Source organism: Rana temporaria, chromosome 10, assembly GCF_905171775.1.
Source record: "Rana temporaria chromosome 10, aRanTem1.1, whole genome shotgun sequence".
Classification (NCBI taxonomy): domain Eukaryota; kingdom Metazoa; phylum Chordata; class Amphibia; order Anura; family Ranidae; genus Rana; species Rana temporaria.
In genome coordinates this window covers 59,186,564-59,204,364 of record NC_053498.1, presented here as the reverse complement: position 1 = coordinate 59,204,364, position 17,801 = coordinate 59,186,564, and positions in this window count along the sequence as shown.

Below are 17,801 nucleotides of genomic sequence, written 5' to 3'. Positions count from 1 at the left end.
CATTACACTCACTTATCTGACCATTACACTCACTTACCTGACCATTACACTCACCTACCTGACCATTACACTCACCTACCTGACCATTACACTCACTTACCTGACCATTACACTCACCTACCTGACCATTACACTCACCTACTTGACACATGCAATGACACCAATAATGAGGCACAATGACACCAATAATGAGGCACAATGTTACCTAAGGACACCAATAATGAGGCACAATGACACCAATGATGACAACAATGATGGGGCACAAGGTTTCCTAATGAAACCAATAATGAGGCACAATGACACCAATGATGACAAAAAATGGGGCACAATGTTTCCCAATGACACCAATAATGAGGCACAATGTTCCCTAAGGACACCAATAATGAGGCACAATGATGACAACAATGATGGGGCACAAGGTTTCCTAATGAAACCAACAATGAGGCTGCATAACACCAATGATGGGGCACAATATTTCCCAATGACACCAATGAGGCTGTTCTTTTTGCACAATTGATTGTTTGAGCTAGCACCTGATATCTGAGAGTGGGGCAGGCTTAGGACTAACAAGATAACCACATTAACTCCTGTCTCCCAGTGTCTGACCTTGCTCCAGCAGCTCATTCCCGCCGAAAGGCTCCTCTGATTCCAGCCGCGTGTGCTCCCAGTCACATCACCGCTGATTTGTTTGATGGTGGATGCGGTGTGGATGAGACAGCTTCTTTGATTGGATCAGCGAGTTGTAGTTTGCGGTGCGGTGGGGACGAATTGATTTTAGTGTGTGTTTATCAATTTTTCATGGCGTGTGGCGTGCCCACCGAAACGGCTTGCCGTGCCGGGAGCGGCACGCGTGCCACGCGTTCGCCATCACTGCCCTAGGTGTTTTTGAAAAAAAAAAATTGTTAGAAAAGAAATACATTTTCCTGCATTTTTCCAAATGCAACATTTATGCAATTTGTACTTTTTATGTAAAATAAGGAAATGCTGAAAGTAAATGTTTGCATTTTACTTTAGAAAGAACGTAACATATATTACAGAATTGGGGTAAGATCCAGGTGGGTTGACAAGGCCCAAACAAGCACAGTATCTCACCACTGGCTCTCACCGCTGTCAGTCTACAATCATGACTACCCTGCAGTAGAGCATTCTGAAATCGAGGCTTGAACTGCTCATGGAAGGGACGGCATCAATGGTGGTGCAGAGGATGGTCTATGTGGACAGCTTCACCCTGGATGCCTGCATACTTAGATGTGCCTGTTTTAATCATCAACCATGTGAGTTTCTAAATGTTGTACCTTCATTAAATGTAACTATATTGCTACACTTAGAGACGCCTCTCTTCTCTTTTATACTCAGTTGTGACATGACGCTACTTATATATCAAGACATCACATGTATATTAAGTCAAAATGTATTAAAAAATGTAGCTTGTCTTGCAAAACGCTCTCAAACCAAGTTACTCTCAAACCAAGGTTTTACTGTACACCCCTAAGTGAAAATGTCCAAAATGGGCCCAATTAGCCATTTTCCCTCCCTGGTGTCATGTGACTTGTTAGTGTTACAAGGTCTCAGGTGTGAATGGGCAGGTGTGTTAAATGTGGTGTTATTGCTCTCACTCTCCCATACCGGTCACTGGAAGTTCAACATTGCACCTCATGGCAAAGAACTCTCTGAGGGTCTGAAAAAAAGAATTGTTGCTCTACATAAAGATGGCAGTTTAACAGGACAGGTTCCACTCAGAACAGGCCTCGCCATGGTTGGCCTCACCATGGTTGGCCTCGCCATGGTTGGGAAATATGGCAGAGATTGAAGGGGTGGGGGATCAGCCTGTCAGTGCTCAGACCATACGCTGAAATATATCTATAGATATATATCTATATCTATAGATATATATCTATAGATATATATCAGCGTATGGTCTGAGCACTGACAGGCTGACGCCCCACCCCCACCCCCATTATATATATATATTACACTTTTTTCTATCAGTGGAGTCTTAAACCAACCCCAACTTTCTTAAGCCCCCAGCAATAGATCATACAATCAGTCAGAAATAGATCAGTATAGCAGTGATCTACTGCTGCAACAACTCTGTCCCAGATTCTGTTCTAGGAGGACCTGTGATGTCACTTATGAAATCACTACACTCCCAATGTAAGCATAATGTGGAAGCATTATGTTTGCAATGTATTGCTGCAAGTGCTCTTATAGAGCTCTTTATAATAAGATCAAATGCTCAGGAGCTGTTAGATTCAGCTCCTGGGCTTTAAGAATATGTAAACCCAACATTTCATATACCTGATTCTGTATGTACCTACTGTACCATATACTTGAATGAAAAAGTACCCTGTTCTCTTTGTATTGCTTCCTTTGTGTGAAATACCTGGTGTTCCTGTCAGTCCCTCTTCTTGCCCTTTAAAAACAGACTACGCTAGGCATGAGAGCACGTCATGGTCAGTTTCCTCCAATGATCAGACTTATGCTGTCACATATCCCTACATAGTCATTCACTGGGAAGACCAGTGTGCTTCTGTTTCTCCTCCCCCAGCTCTCGGAGCTCTTTATATAGCTGAGGGTATGTGAGCACTTATAAAAAAGGGGGGGGGACAATGTATTTATAATGACATATAATATATATATATATATATATATATATATATATACTCACACACACACTGAATATACACACACAAATATGTTGCCTTTCATTTGTATGTTAAACTGAATGGGTTGTTACATATACATTAATGCTAGATGTCAGCTGACAGCTAGTGGATCTATCCTGGACCCATGCACATGCCTTCCAAAACCACTAATTCCAGGTGTAATTTTAAAATGTCACTTGAGCCAATAGCCATTGTCCCAGTGCCATTTTAAATGGTACCTGGACCAAATGTGATTTTAAATAGTTAACAGTGAGCAGTGAAAATATTTGGAACAATCTATATTATACAAAAAATATTACGCATTAAACAAACTAGACATGCCGTTTTTTTTTTTGTTTTTTTTTTTGCAATTTCTGTTATTCAAAGTGGTTAAAAGTTGTTATTAAAACGTCTCTTTTGCAATAAAATGTTATTTTTGGACAATTGGGACACTTGCCCAATTAGGTATTGTATTACGATCAAAATATATTATATTCTAATATCAGTGGGCTGATGGAAGAGTGGTCCTGATACCATATTTCATGGCTTTGTAGGCCTATGGCTGTAAAGATGGTAATTCTTCCCAAACCACTTTTTCTATTCAGAGCCCTTCCAGAGCAAGTAACAAAAGCACTTTACTCAGTTTAAAAAAAAAATGACTAAATTCTTATTGTTTTCAAGAGGACCCAGGATACAATTTTCTATTTTACCTAGAATACGTATGGGAGTTGGGTTAAATTACCCAAACCTGTGGCACTATTATCTTACTGGCGAATTTAGCCAACTTAGCTCTTGGTCTCTACAGCCACGTTATGTTCTTTATTAACTCTTTGACTCATTAGCAATTTACCAGGTATTGCTATGGTATCTTATTTGGGGGGGGTTTGGAAAAATGTACCTTTTTTCTTGCTGCTGTACAGAGGTAACATCAACTAAAACACTTTGGCCTGGATTCACAAAGCACTTACACCGACGTATATCAAGTTACGCCGACGTAAGTGCAAATGTGCGCTGTCGTATCTGTGCGCCGGACCCACAAAGTCAGATACGCCTAAAAACAGGCTTCATCCCGCCAACGTAACTTGCCTACGCCAGCGTAGGGTGGGTGCACATTTACGCTGGACGCATGGTGGCGCTGCCATTGATTAGCCATTCAAATATGCAAAAGAGGAAAATACGGCGATTCACGAACCTGCGCGCGCCCGACGCAGGCTACGAGAGGTGCGAGTAAGTTGTACGTCCGGCGTAAAGTTAAGCCCCATAAAGGAGGTGTAACTCAGCAGCAGACATGTAAAGGTCTGCATCAGGGAACACATGCCGGCCGAGCCGGCGTATTTTACGTTGGACGTGTGTCTGGATGGGCGTAGGTTACGTTTATGGCGTAGACAGTGATCCGGCGTATGTTAGGCAGTTGTTCCGATGTGGTTGTGAGCATGAGCACGGGGATGCGTCCACGACGCATGCGCAGTTCGTTAAACGTACTTGTCTGGCTCTCAAACCATCATTTGCATGGGGTCACGCCTCATTTGCATGGGTTTGCATGGGGCAAGCCCACTTCCACCTACGCCGGCCTGCGCCTTCGAAACCTACGCCACGCGGATGCAGCATTGGTAATACTGGCTTCCTGAATTCCATGAATCCTCACTGCCTGTTTTTTCCCTGAAGATGCTTACTACAAACATCACCCAAAGGAACCACCTGGACACATGATGTTATAGGGAGAAAGTTTGTTATGTAAGAGCATTTGTAGTCATTGCAATTATTTTGGTAAATATCCCAGCAACATGTTGTCTAGGCAGATCAGTCACTGATGAAAAATAAGAAACATATATTGTTTGCAGGGAGTGGTGAAACATTATGGCAGGGCCGTCTTTACCGCAGGGCAAATGGGGCAGGTGCCCTGGGCCCTGTGACTGTTGGGGGCCCAAAGCAACCCCCTAAAAAAAAAAAAAAAAAAAAAAATTTTTTTTTTTTTTTTTTTTTTTTAGGGGTCCGGAGGCCCCCAGGGGCCCGGAGGACCCCAGGGCCCCAGATGGCAACCCCCCCCTTTTTTTTTGTTTTTTTTTTTTAATTAAAAAAAATTATATATTTTTATTAAAGGGACAATTTAATAAATTTTTATTTTATTTTTTATTAAAGGGCCATTTTTTTTTTAGAGGTCTGGGGGTCCCCAGGGGCCCATAGTTCCCCAGGGCCCCGGATGACAACCCCCCTTTTTTTATAAAAAAAAAATCTATATATATATATATATATATATATATATATATATATATATATATATATATATATATATGTTTATTATTATTATTATTATTATAGGACTATAATATTATTTTTATTAAAGGGCTCAGAGGTCCCCAGGGCCCCATGTGGCAAACACCCTTTATCTTTTTTATAAATGTTTATTTTTTTGTTTTTGTTTATATATTTTTTATTTTATTTTTTTATTTAAGGGCCCAGAGGTCCCCAGGGCCCTGGATGGCAACCCCCCCTTTTTTTTTTATAAATGTTTCTTTATATATATTTTTTATTAAAGGGCCCAGAGGTCCCGGATGGCAACCCCCTTTTTTTGTAATTTATTTTTATTAAAAACAAAATATTAAAGGGCCCAGAGGTCCCCAGGGCCCCAGATGGCAACCCCCTTTTAAAATATATTTTTTATATATATTTTTTATTTCTTTTTTTCTTTTTATTAAAGGGCCCAGAGGTCCCCAGGGCCCCGGATGGCTACACCCCTTTTTTATATATATTTTTCTTTATTTCTTTTTTTGTAAAGGGCCCCCCGCTTCTAAATTCGCGGCAGCCCCCCCCCTGCTTCTCAATTTCAGGCGGCAGCACCCCCCATCCCGGTTCTCTGCTCCAGGGGGCCCATGCCTGAAGCTGTGTAAGTGGCCCCATAATTCCTGATGGCGGCCCTGCCTCCCGTTAAGCCCCTGTGCTGCCCACAAATCAGGCTGAAAATCATCAGCGGCACGCAGCCAGTGACAGTACTGCTTCCCTTCCCAGTGTTTTAAAATGTACAGCACCCCTGGCTTCCCTTTAGACGTGCACTTCTCCCTTCCTGCCACTGGGTGCTGCTTGTATATAAAAGTGAATTAGAATGTGATTTTATAACATCCCCAGTTTGCTCTTCCCGAGGCTGACTTCTTCATGTCCTGCTCCTCAAGGTATTATGTCACTGTTTGCTAATCTATATTGTAAATTGAAGTTTTCTGTAGAGTGTGCCCAAAGTCTTTATAATATTTGATGATTCACTGCAGGTCTGGTCAGTGTTTTAAAAAGTTCCTCTATTTTACACATGGCATGGCATGGGGTCAAGGCACCGTCTGTCCATTCTGCTTTAGCACCATGGGACCCATGCCATGCCATGTGTAAAATAGAGGAACTCTTTAAATCACAGACCAGACCTGCAGTCCAGGCTGAGTAAAGCCTCAGAGCACATGACATTACTGTCTGTATTTAACTGCTTGATGGGCTTATTTTGGGCCGGGCTGGTTCATGTATGTGTTTTGGCGGCCCACATTTGCGCAGGCACAGCAGCCCATTCATTTGAATGGGCCGCCATGCCTGCGTTTCCTGCAAAGAAAAGCGCATGCCTCATGTAATAGGCTGCGCACACGGCACGCCTATGCCCATCAAGCACTGAAATACAGCACTGTCTGTCCATTCTGCTGTCTGCTGTGACTTATCTGCAGTTCCCGCACTGTCAAACTTGCTGCATTTCTAGACGTTTAGGTCACGCTTTTAAAAACACAGTGCGTTTGTGTGTGCAAGAACTGCAGGTAAGTAGCATGGTGCAAAAGCAGAATGGATTTCAAGGCAACTGTATTTTTAAAATGCTGAATGCACCTTTTTTCTGCAGGAAACAAAGGCATGGCGGCCTATTCAAATGAATGGGCTGCTGTACCTGCACAAATGAGGACCGCCAAAACATACATGTGAACCAGTCAGGCCCAAAATAAGCTGGAGGGGGGCCCAAAAAAAATGTTTGCCCTGGGCCCAAACCATATTAAAGACGGCCCTGCATTATGGACTTAAAACCATGAATGAGTACAACCATAGTCCAAGTGTCAAAGATGACAATAAAAATGATTTGTAGAACTTTAGAAACAAAACATCTTTTTAAGGTATGTGGCAACACCACAATGTGTCATGGACTTTCATCCTTCATCCTGAGAAGACTTACAACCTTTGACTGGACTGAGAGAGCTACAGCACAGCATTTGAACCGATAATAAATCTGCATTAATATCTCAAAGTTCTAAGCTGTCTCAGAGTGACAGTGTATTGTCCAGATGCCAGCTAAATTCATTGGATGATTAAGGGAGGAAACCATAACATATTAATAACCCCTGTAAGGGAAACAAGATGTATTGACCTCACATTATCCTAGAGGTCATGTAACTAAGGTGAGCAAATTGAATTGTCACTGGATGAAGATTTTGCACAGTGTGGGATTTTTGGAGAAGAGCACCATTGGATCCACCTGGAGTTGGACTTTATCACTCACGAACTATTTTGATCACAATCTATTTTTCCTACCCCATCCACCCATTAGCACATGACCACATGTTCCAAGCTGAATAAAAGACAGCCCCTCCCCAACTAAGATGTTTTTTTTTTTTGCCACATGTTGATTGCAGTTGGTAAATAATTAGTTTGCTGCATCCCCCCCGCCGAACCTACCCCTCCATGTTCAGCCTCTCATGGAGTTAGAAGACCCATTTTGTAGAAGTTAAATCCTTCTAAAAACTGGGTGCCTTTTTTTTTGTGCCAAGGCCGCAGGCAAAATGATGCTTAACCTCCCTGGCGGAATGATTCTTTCAGATTTTTGGTGCTGAAAGCGGTACGATAATTTTGCATGGAAATTTGGCGTTTTATATTGTAGGTATGTAATTTTTAGAAATAACTCACTCAAATCTGTCCAATCAAGAGTCTAGTAGACATCCCAGATATGATAAAGTTTGAAACATAAAATCATAAATGATAATATAATAAATAACTATAAATAATTATAACAAATAATGATGTAATTATAATAAAAATTATTTATTAATGTAATCAAATCAAAAACACTGAAATTTGCTCAGTTGCAGAATTGTCGCTGTCATTACTTTTAGTGTTTGATTGATGAATTTCCCCACAAATCACTATCGCTCAATTCTGCAAGTGATTCTAATTTATTATCGCTGTTTTCTAACTGGTCTAACACCACTTTTGACATAAACAATCACTTTTTGGTTGCTATGGACAATCTCCAGTTTCCAGGCAGAAATAACAGTTTTTATAATATAAAACTGCATGCAGGACACTGGACAGACCACTAGGGACAAAGGGATCGTGTAATTATTTGATACAGTACTGTAATCTTACAGATTGCAGGAATACTGTATCTATACTGTGTTTTGACTTTTTTGAATTTGGCACCGAACTCCGCCCCGTGCGTCGCACCGCTCAGGAAAGTAGCTTGACGGTACTCGGCAGTCACCAGTGTGTGAATCGAGTGAGATGACAGCTCGCACACACAATGGGGACACATCGCAGGATCCAGGGACAAGGTAAGTAACTTCCCCTGTATCCTGCAATGCGATCCCAAGTCGGTCTAGGGGTTACCGCTTTTGGTATGTAAAATTCACCCCAAGCCAGACTCGGGAATACCGCTAGACAGGTTAAACAGCATTGATATTGTATAGTTGTGTTAATATCAGAGCTCTACTGTGCAAAATTAGCAATATATCATAATGTGCAAAATAAGCAATATATCATACTGTGCAAAATGAACAAAATATCAAAAACTGTGCAAATGAGCAACAAATAGTCCAAAAAAACTCTGATAAGTAAAGTGCTGAAATAACGTCCACAATATCTTATGTAAACAAATAAATAAAGTGCTGAAGTGGCTGTGATGAAGGTGGTGTCAAAACAGTGTCTTCTACAGAAAATCTTCACGACTACCACTCAATGCTCTCTGGACTCTTACCTGAATTTTTAATACATTTTATTTACTCAAAGTTCTTCTATAATAGACATTTAGGAGCTGATTTACCAAGCCTTTACTCCATGACTCATGGAGTAAAAGCAGGAGTAGCAGCCGTTTGGTCATTTACTAAAGAAATACGCTGCTAGTGCAGTGTATTTCCCTAGTTACTAATGTGCTCCGTGCGCCCAGGAGAGGGTGCATTGTGCACCTGATAGACCTGGCGCACGGCACATTGAAATGTAAATTGCGGGGGTTTGGGCGGGAGTTTATTAGGGGGGGAGGTGGGGGGATGCAGGGGAAGTGAAGTGACATGTGTTTGAATGTGTTTGGCGGGCCGAATTGAAAGTGAAAGTGTTTTTTGAAAACAGATCCCCGTACGCTTGCACAGTGCGCCTGAACCTCGGGAGGTTCATTTGCATACTGGGCATGCGTAGAGAGAAAAGTCAGGGATTCCCGTGCGCCTTGTCAGTACGCCGTGAGAATCTTGGTAAATACCAAGCGGCGTACCCGTGATTGCGCTGCGTGACGCGGCGCACGGGAATTTTCGAGCTGTTTTCAGCCATGAAGGGGAACTCCGCGCCAAATTTCAAACTTGAAATCGGCGCGGGTCCCCCTCCAGGGCTACATTAGGCTCTTAGGCTTGGTCCGGAACGTGAGGGGTAAACCCGCGCCGTTTCGGCGCGGGGTTCCCCCCCAGATCCAAACCAAGCCCTCATCCCAAGCACGCAGTCTGGCCCGGACAGGAATGGGGGTGGGGACGAGCGAGCGCCCCCCCCCTCCTGAGCCGTACCAGACCGCATGCCCTCAACATGGGGGAGTGTCTGCTGTGGGGGAGGGGGGCACTGTCCCCCCACCCCACAGCACTCTTGCCCCCATGTCGATAGGGACAAGAGCCTCTTCCCGACAACCCTTGCCATTGGTTGTCGGGGTATGCGGGCGGGGCTAATCGGAATCTGCGAGCTCCCTTTAATAAGGGGGCCCCCAGATGCCGGCCCCCCACCCTATGTGAATGAGTATGGGGTACATCGTACCTCTACCCATTCACCTGGGGGAAATGTAAAGTTAAATAAAACACCACACAGAATAAAATATTTTATTAATCAGCTCCGGAGCCCCCCCTTTCTTCTTTAGCTCTTTCACAAGGGGGGGTTTCTTCTCTCCCGATCTTCTGCCGGGACCCTGGGCTTCGGTGATTTCTGCCGGGGGAGGGCGCCATCCCTCGGTCCTCTCCGGAGCCTTCCGCCGGGGGCCCCCACCCCATTTAAGCTCTTTTACATTAGGGGGGGCCATCCGGACTTCGGCGACTTCTGCCGGGGGATGGCGCCTATCCCCCGGTCTTTCCGGTGCCTTCCGCCAGGGTTCCGGTCTTCCTGGTCTTCTGCCGGGGGTGCGCCAACTCCCCGGTCTTTTCTCTGCTCCCTCTTCTGCCTGGCTCCCCTGCGGAGCCAGGGCTTTCTTCCATCTTCTTTCTTCTCTCTTCCTTCTTCTGCCTGTCTCCTCCGGGAGCACAGGGCTTGTCTGCGCTGTCCTCTCCCTTCTCTTCCATTGGATGTTGACACGACGAGGTTCCGCGCTGACATGCCGTGTCAGCGGCGGGCATCGACTTATATAGGGCAAGAGGGGGGGGGCGCTCGCTCGTCCCCGCCCCCATTCCTGTCCGGCCAGACTGCGTGCCTGGGATAAGGGCTTGGTCTGCATCTTGGGGGGGAACGTTGTTTACATATGTGGGCGGGACTTACGCAAGTCCCGCCCACATATATAAACATCGTTCAAACCACACATGTGAGGTATTGACGCAAGCGTTAGAGCGAGAGCAATACTTTTAGCACTAGACCTTCTTTGTAACTATAAACTGGTAACCTGAAGAAAAAAAAAGGTCGCCTATGGGGAATTTCAAGTACTGAATTTTGGCCCCATTGCAGGAGTGTTTTCAATAGTAAAGCGTGACATGTAAGGTATCTATTTACTCGGTGTAACATCATCTTTCACATTATCACCAAAAATTGGGCTAACTTTAGTGTTTTGTGAATTTTTAACCACTTGAGCCCGGACCATATTGCTGGTCAATGACCGGGCCAGTTTTTGTGATTCGGCACGGCGTCGCTTTAACTGACAATTGCGCAGTCGTGCGACGTGGCTCCCAAACAAAATTGGCAACCTTTTTTTTCCCACAAATAGATTATTAAATGTGCGTGTTCACTTCTGTCTTTAACACCTCCCCTTCAGGCTGGAAAGCATCAGATCAGGGGGAAAAAAAAAAAAGCTCTCATGCCATTGCAGCTTTGTTCCTACATGTGTGATGAACTGAGTCTGCTCAGACACTTAGAAAAAAATTATCCTTTCTTTTTAAAAGGTGAAAATCACTTTGATGCTCATAGAGCGTGGTTTGGGTTAATACCAGGTGTGCGCAATTACAAGCTCACCCAAACTAGAGACTGCAATTTGTTCATGTGATTTCAATTGCTTCATTACTAGCACTGTTATAAAAAGCATGAATCGATCATTCCTCAGCTGCCCTCAGAAGGGGCAGGCTGGCAGAAATGCTGTTGCTAAACACAAATGTGGTTTGTTGCATGTTTTTTTTATTTTGCCAATGGTTTTTGTTTATTTTTAAATGATGTTCACTTTGATGTATTTGTCTATGCGGCCTTATTTTATGAAAAATTTGTCAAGATGTTGTGAGGTTAAAACTATGTTTATTTTGATTTTTGAAATGTATTTTTGTTTGTGTGTTTGTTTGTCTTTTTTTGCTTTCCTTGTTTTGTTGACCAATAAAAATTACTTTAAAATTTGGAAGTTTGTTTTTTGTTACTTTTTCATGCTATATTTTGACAGCTGCAGCTGAAATAGGTTTGGGCCTAACAAATTATGTGTGATTTTTGTCTAAGCTTCTTTCCTGGTGTGTAGGCATGAAATGTTTGCCATGTTTAATCTCGAGGAAATTAAAGACAAACTGGTAAGTATTTTCTTTTTTCTGCAGTGGTCCTCAGCCCTCAAGTACCCCCGACAGGACATGTTTTGTGGATTTCTCTTATCAAGAATTGCTGTCCAGACTGTCTTTTACACATGTGCAAGATGAAGTAAAACCTGCAAACATGGCCTGTGGGGGGGGGGTTGCTATTGGTGGACAGGCTTGACAAGCTGATTTACAGCACTGTGCTTAAATCTAGCGCAAGGCAATCCTATTCTAATTGTGGGTGTTTGAGGGAAGCCAAGTGAGTGTTAGAACCCCTGCTTTGTGTCTTTTTTTTGGGTTGAGCTTTGTGTCCCTTTTCTTAAAATTGGCTTCACTTCCTGTCACACAGCTGAACAGGAAGTGAGGTTAAAACCCTACCAGTGTCTTTTCTTGGGGACACAGGTCAATCTAACTAGTGTCCCCATTAAGCAAATTGCACTCCAGCACTGCTGTGTACACCCCAAATCATGGGTCTTCAAACTACGGCCCTCCAGTTGTTCAGGAACTACAATTCCCATCATGCCTAGTCATGTCTGTGAATGTCAGTGCATTACAAGGCCTCATGGGATGTGTAGTTCTACAACAGCTGGAGGGCCGTAGTTTGAGGATCCCTGCCCCAAATGATTATTTAGTTTGGGGTTTAGTAAAGGCAAAGCCACTCTGCAGTACAAGCATAGTTGCTGAAAATCAGAGAGGAAGCACTGATGGTTTTAACATCCAATCCTGTAGAAGCAAAGTTGTTTTGTTTTCTTCCTTGCTTTGCACTTGTAGTGCAAAGTGGATTTGCCTTTAGTAAATGGACCCCAAAGTCCAAGATCCCTAATAATTTGGGGTGTACACAGCAAAATGCTAGAGTGCAATTTACATAATGGGAAACTATTTAGATTGATCTCTGTGTCCCCAAGAAAAGATATTAGTAAGGTTTTACCCTCACTTCCTGTTTGGCTATGTGACAGGAAGTGAATGAATTAGAAAGGGTGAAGACACCTCACAAATGTTGAAACACGAGGAGAGTGTCGCCTCTTTTAGAATAAGGGTACAAGAAGTAAAAAGGTGCCTACATCCCATTTAATATGAAAAATAATGAGACCAAAATTATTTGACAACATTTGGCTGCTTGTGGCCAATGAACGTCAGTATTTAGGTCGAGGGAAAAGGGAAGGGATTTTGGTAGGGACTTTTCGCGGCACTGATAGGAGACGGTCTGATAAAAGATAACAATATTTATTTAACAAAAAATAGGTACAATACAAAGACAGTTTAAGAACAAGCCCCACATTGCACATCAGAAAGCAAAAAACAAACTGTGTCTTAATGTAAGGAATCGATGACCTCGACCGGTTTCGCTGTGATTTACCGCTTCTTCAGGAGGAGATTTTCTAAAAAGTATGCATAAACATATAAATAAACAAGCAAAATATACAATATGTGTATACATTGTGTAAAAATCAATACAACGCGTTATGTAATGGAGCAGAGCACTCACCCAGGTTGGTCATATGATCAAGCGCGGAGCCTGGTTCAAGCCTTCTTTGGCGCATGGAGGGGGATTTTTTATTTAGACGGGCTCTATTAGGGTGAGGAGTAAAGTCAATAAAATATGCAGGGAATGATCCATTAATTATTGAGGTGTGGGTCACCAGTGGGTGAGGGGAAGTGTGTGTAAGTGACGGGAAGTAGAGAGAGGGGAAGGGGGAAAAGGAGGGAGAAAGGTGTGAAGGGGGGGGGTTGGGGGAAGAAGAGGAAGGGTTGGAAGGGGGGAGAGAGGGAGAAGAAAAGGGGGGGTGAATATCGAGTACAATGTGCAGAAAAAGGTTGAGTGGGGGAAAAGAGGGGAAAGGGAGAATTAGGGGAGGGGAGGGAAAAGGAAAGCGGATGGCGGAGGTGGGGGGGGAAGGGGAAAAAGGGATGGAAGGGGAGGGCAGGATAAGGGAAATGGGGAGGGGGACCGGACAAACCTAAGGGGTATTAAAAGGGAGTGGATAAAACAATTAAGGGTAGGCGTGAGTTAGAACCGGGGAGGGGTGGGGAAAGAAAAATTAGGAGGGGGGAAGGGGGGAAAATTAAATGGCAAGAAAAAGGGGGGGAGGGGGGAGGAGAGGAAAGGGAGATAGATTTGGATTAACCTTAAAAGGAAGTGAGGTTGGAATTTAAGTGAGAGGGGAGGGGGGGAAAAAGGGGGGAGGGGAAAACAGGGGGGGGGGGTTTGAAGGAAGGAGGAACATGCAGAATAACAATGCAGTAAGAGGGGAAGAATGGGGGAGGGAAAAAAGGGTGAGGGAAAAAAGGGGGGATGGGTGATGGCTGGTGAAGTGATGCAAGATGTGCCTAAAAAAAAGGAAGGGGGAGGGGGGGGGGTTTTGTATGAGGTGTGTTGGGTGAGGGAGGGGAAGAGGAGTCAGTCCGCCCCTGACTAGAACTATAATCAACACTTTTTATTTTCTTTAATTTTGGATAGAGTGAGGGAGGGTTATAGGCCCTGTTAGTTTATTTTGTATTATCTGTGTCCAATTGGGGAGATTTGCCTTCACTTCCTGCCCCATAGCCAAACAGGAAGTGAGAGAAAAACACTAGTCCTATTACAAGGGATGTTTACATTCCTTGTAATAGGAAGAAAAGTGATCCGAAATAAAAAAAAGTGACAAAAAAGTGAAAGAAGAAAAATATGAGCTAAAAAACACAAAAAAATAAACGTCCCTGTCCCTAGAAGCTCGCACTCAGAAGCGAATATGCATGTAAGTCCCCACATATGTAAACACCATTCAAACCACACATGTGAGGTATTGACGCATGCGTTAGAGCGAGAGCAATAATTCTAGCCCTAGACCTCCTCTGTAACTCTGAACTGGTCACCTGTAAAAAAACAAGCATCGCCTATGGATATTTTTATGTCCCGAAGTTTGGCGCCATTCCATGATTGTGTGACAAGTCGGTATCTATTTACTCGGTGTAACATCATCTTTCACATTATCCATAAAAATTGGGCTAACTTTACTGTTTGGTTATTTTTAAATTCATGGACCGTGTGTTTTTTTTGGGCAAAAAAAAAGGCGTTAGAATAATTATTGCGCAAATGCCGTTGGAAATCAAATAAAAAATGTCCGCCACTTTATTCCCTAGGGTGTCTGCTTAAAAATTATATATAATGTTTGGGGGTCCTGAGTAATTTCCCAGGAACAAAATATAATTTTTACATGAAGGAGAGAAGTGCCAGAATAGGCGCGGTATGGAAGTGGTTAAAGTGAAATAATAAAAGTGAAATATTCCTTTAAATTTCATACAGGGGGGAGGGGGTTTACACGCATGTTTCCCGTGCTTAGAACTGTCCCTGTACAAGATGTAATTTCTGAAGTGAAAAAAAAGTAAGTTTAAAGTACTCATGGCTATAAAGAATACAGTCATTGCTCATTAAAACTAAAAAAAAAAAAAAATGTATGGGGGTCCCCCCAAATTAAATTACCAGGCCCTTCAGGTCTGGAATGGATATTAAGGGGAACCCCGCCGTAAAAACCCCAAAAAAAATGGCGTGGGGTCCCCCCAAATATCCATACCAGGCCCTTCAGGTCTGGTGTGGATTTTAAGGGGAACTCCACCCCAAATTAAAAAAAAAATGGCGTGGAGTCCCCCTAAAAATCCACACCAGACCCTTATCCGAGCACGTTAACCTGGCCGGCCGCAGAAAAGAGGGGGGGACAGAGTGCGGCCCCCCCCTCTCCTGAACCGTACCAGGCCACATGCCCTCAACATGGGGAGGATGTCCCCATGTTGATGGGGACAAGGGCCTCATCCCCACAACCCTTGCCCGGTGGTTGTGGGGGTCTGCGGGCGGGGGGCTTATCAGAATCTGGAAGACCCCTTTAACCAAGGGGACCCCCAGATCCTGGCCCCCCCCGTGTGAAATGGTAATGGGGTACATTGTACCCCTACCATTTTACAAAAAAAAAGTGACAAAAGTGTGAAAAATTACAGTAGCCGGTTTTTGACAATTCCTTTAATAAAATCTTCTTTCCGCGGTTCCTTCTTCTTCTTTCATTCGGGTTTCTTCCTCTGATTCTTTCTTGGGTCTTCTCGTCCACATCTTGCCGTCTTCTCCCATCTTCTTCTCTGTCCGTCGACCTTCTCATCCCGCATCTTCTTCATCTTCTGGGCGCTGCGCTTGAAATTGTAGATCCCGCCGTGTTCCCGCTCCTGGGACCCGCCCCCCTCTGACGCCACAGGTTAACTCATCTGAAAGTCCGCGTGTGGCATATGTGCGTCAGAGGGGGGCGGGGTCACATGAGTGTGACACGGCGGGAACTTCAATTGGAAGCTGCGGCTTCTTCTCCGGACGGCGCGCTTGAAATTGAATTCCCCCGTCATGTGACGCTCTGTGACCCCGCCCCCCTCTGACGCACATGACCTTCTAAGGAGTTTACTTGTGGCGTCAGAGGGGGGCGGGTCCCAGGAGCGGAACACGGCGGCCAATTCAAATTCAAGCGCTGGGTCCGGGGAAGAAAAAGATGTGGATGAGAAGGCTGGCGGAAGGACGGAGAAGAAGATGGGAGACGACAGCGGGCAAGATGTGGACGAGAAGGCTGAAGGACGGACGGAGAAGATAGAAGAACACGTCGGACTCGGGCAAGATGTGGACGAGAAGACCAAAGAAAGAAGCAGCGGAAGAAACCCGAATGGAAGAAGAAAAGAAGATTTTAATAAAAGATTTGTCAAAAACCGGCTACTGTCATTTTTAACACTTTTGACATTTTTTGGGGGTGAAATGGTAGAGGTACAATGTACCCCATTACCGTTTCACATAGGGGGGGCCAGGATCTGGGGGTCCCCTTTGTTAAAGGGTCTTCCAGATTCTGATAAGCCCCCCACCCGCAGACCCCCACAACCACCGGGCAAGGGTTGTGGGGATGAGGCCCTTGTCCCCATCAACATGGGGACATCCTCCCCATGTTGAGGGCATGTGGCCTGGTGCGGTTCAGGAGAGGGGGGGCGCACTCTGTCCCCCCCTCTTTTCTGCGGCCGGCCAGGTTAACGTGCTCGGATAAGGGTCTGGTGTGGATTTTTAGGGGGACTCCACGCCATTTTTTTTTTTATTTGGGGTGGAGTTCCCCTTAAAATCCACACCAGACCTGAAGGGCCTGGTATGGATATTTGCCGGGAACCGCACGTCTTTTTTTTTTTTTTTTTACGGCGGGGTTCCCCTTAATATCCATATCAGACCTGAAGGGCCTGGTAATTTAATTTGGGGGAACCCCTACACATGTTTTTTTTTGTTTTATGAATTAATCCTGTCAGAATTATCAGAGCCGACAATTCATTATAGCCACGTGTGAATTTTAAATGGCTTTTTTTCCTTCTGAATGTCACTTTGTGCAGGGGCAGTTCTAAGTGCGGGAAAAATGCGCTATTTCACATGCTGACATTACACCCCCCCTAGGTACGAAATTTAAAGGAATATTTCACTTTTATTGTTTCACTTATTATTAATTTCACTGCTCCCGAAAAAACGGCCGTTTTAAAAAAAATAAAAACATTGATACATGTCCCCTGGGGCAAACACTTTTAAGGACAAAACTTGCAGATTAGCCTTTAATAATAACACTTTTGATTTCTCCCATAGACTTCTAAAAAATTCGAATATTCGAAATTTGAAAATTTCAAAATTCTAAATTTCTAAAATTTGAAAATAAAAAATAAATAAAAAAAATCGTATTTCCGAATTTCCGAAAATCCGAATTTCAGAAATTTGGAAATACGAAAATTCGAAAATGAAAAATTTGAAAATTCGAAAATGAAACATTTGAAAATTCGAAATTTCGAAAATCGAAAATTCGAAATTGAAAAATTCGAAAATTTGAATATTCGAAATTTGAAAATTCGAAAAAAGAAAAATTTCGAAAATTCGAATTTTCGAAAATTTAAAAATTCGATATATTCGAAAATTTAAAAATTCGATATATTCGAAAATTTAAAAATTCGATATATTCGAAAATTTTAAAATTCGAAATTTTGAAAATCGAAAATGAAAAATTCGTAAATTCGAATATTCGAAAATTCGAATATTCGAAAATTCGAAAATTCGAAAATTCGAATATTCGAAAATTCGAATATTCGAAAATTCGAATATTCGATAATTGAAAAATTTGAAAATTCGAAAATGAAAAATTTGAATATTCGAAAATTCGAATATTCGAAATTTGAAAAATAATTCGAAATTCGAAAATAAAAA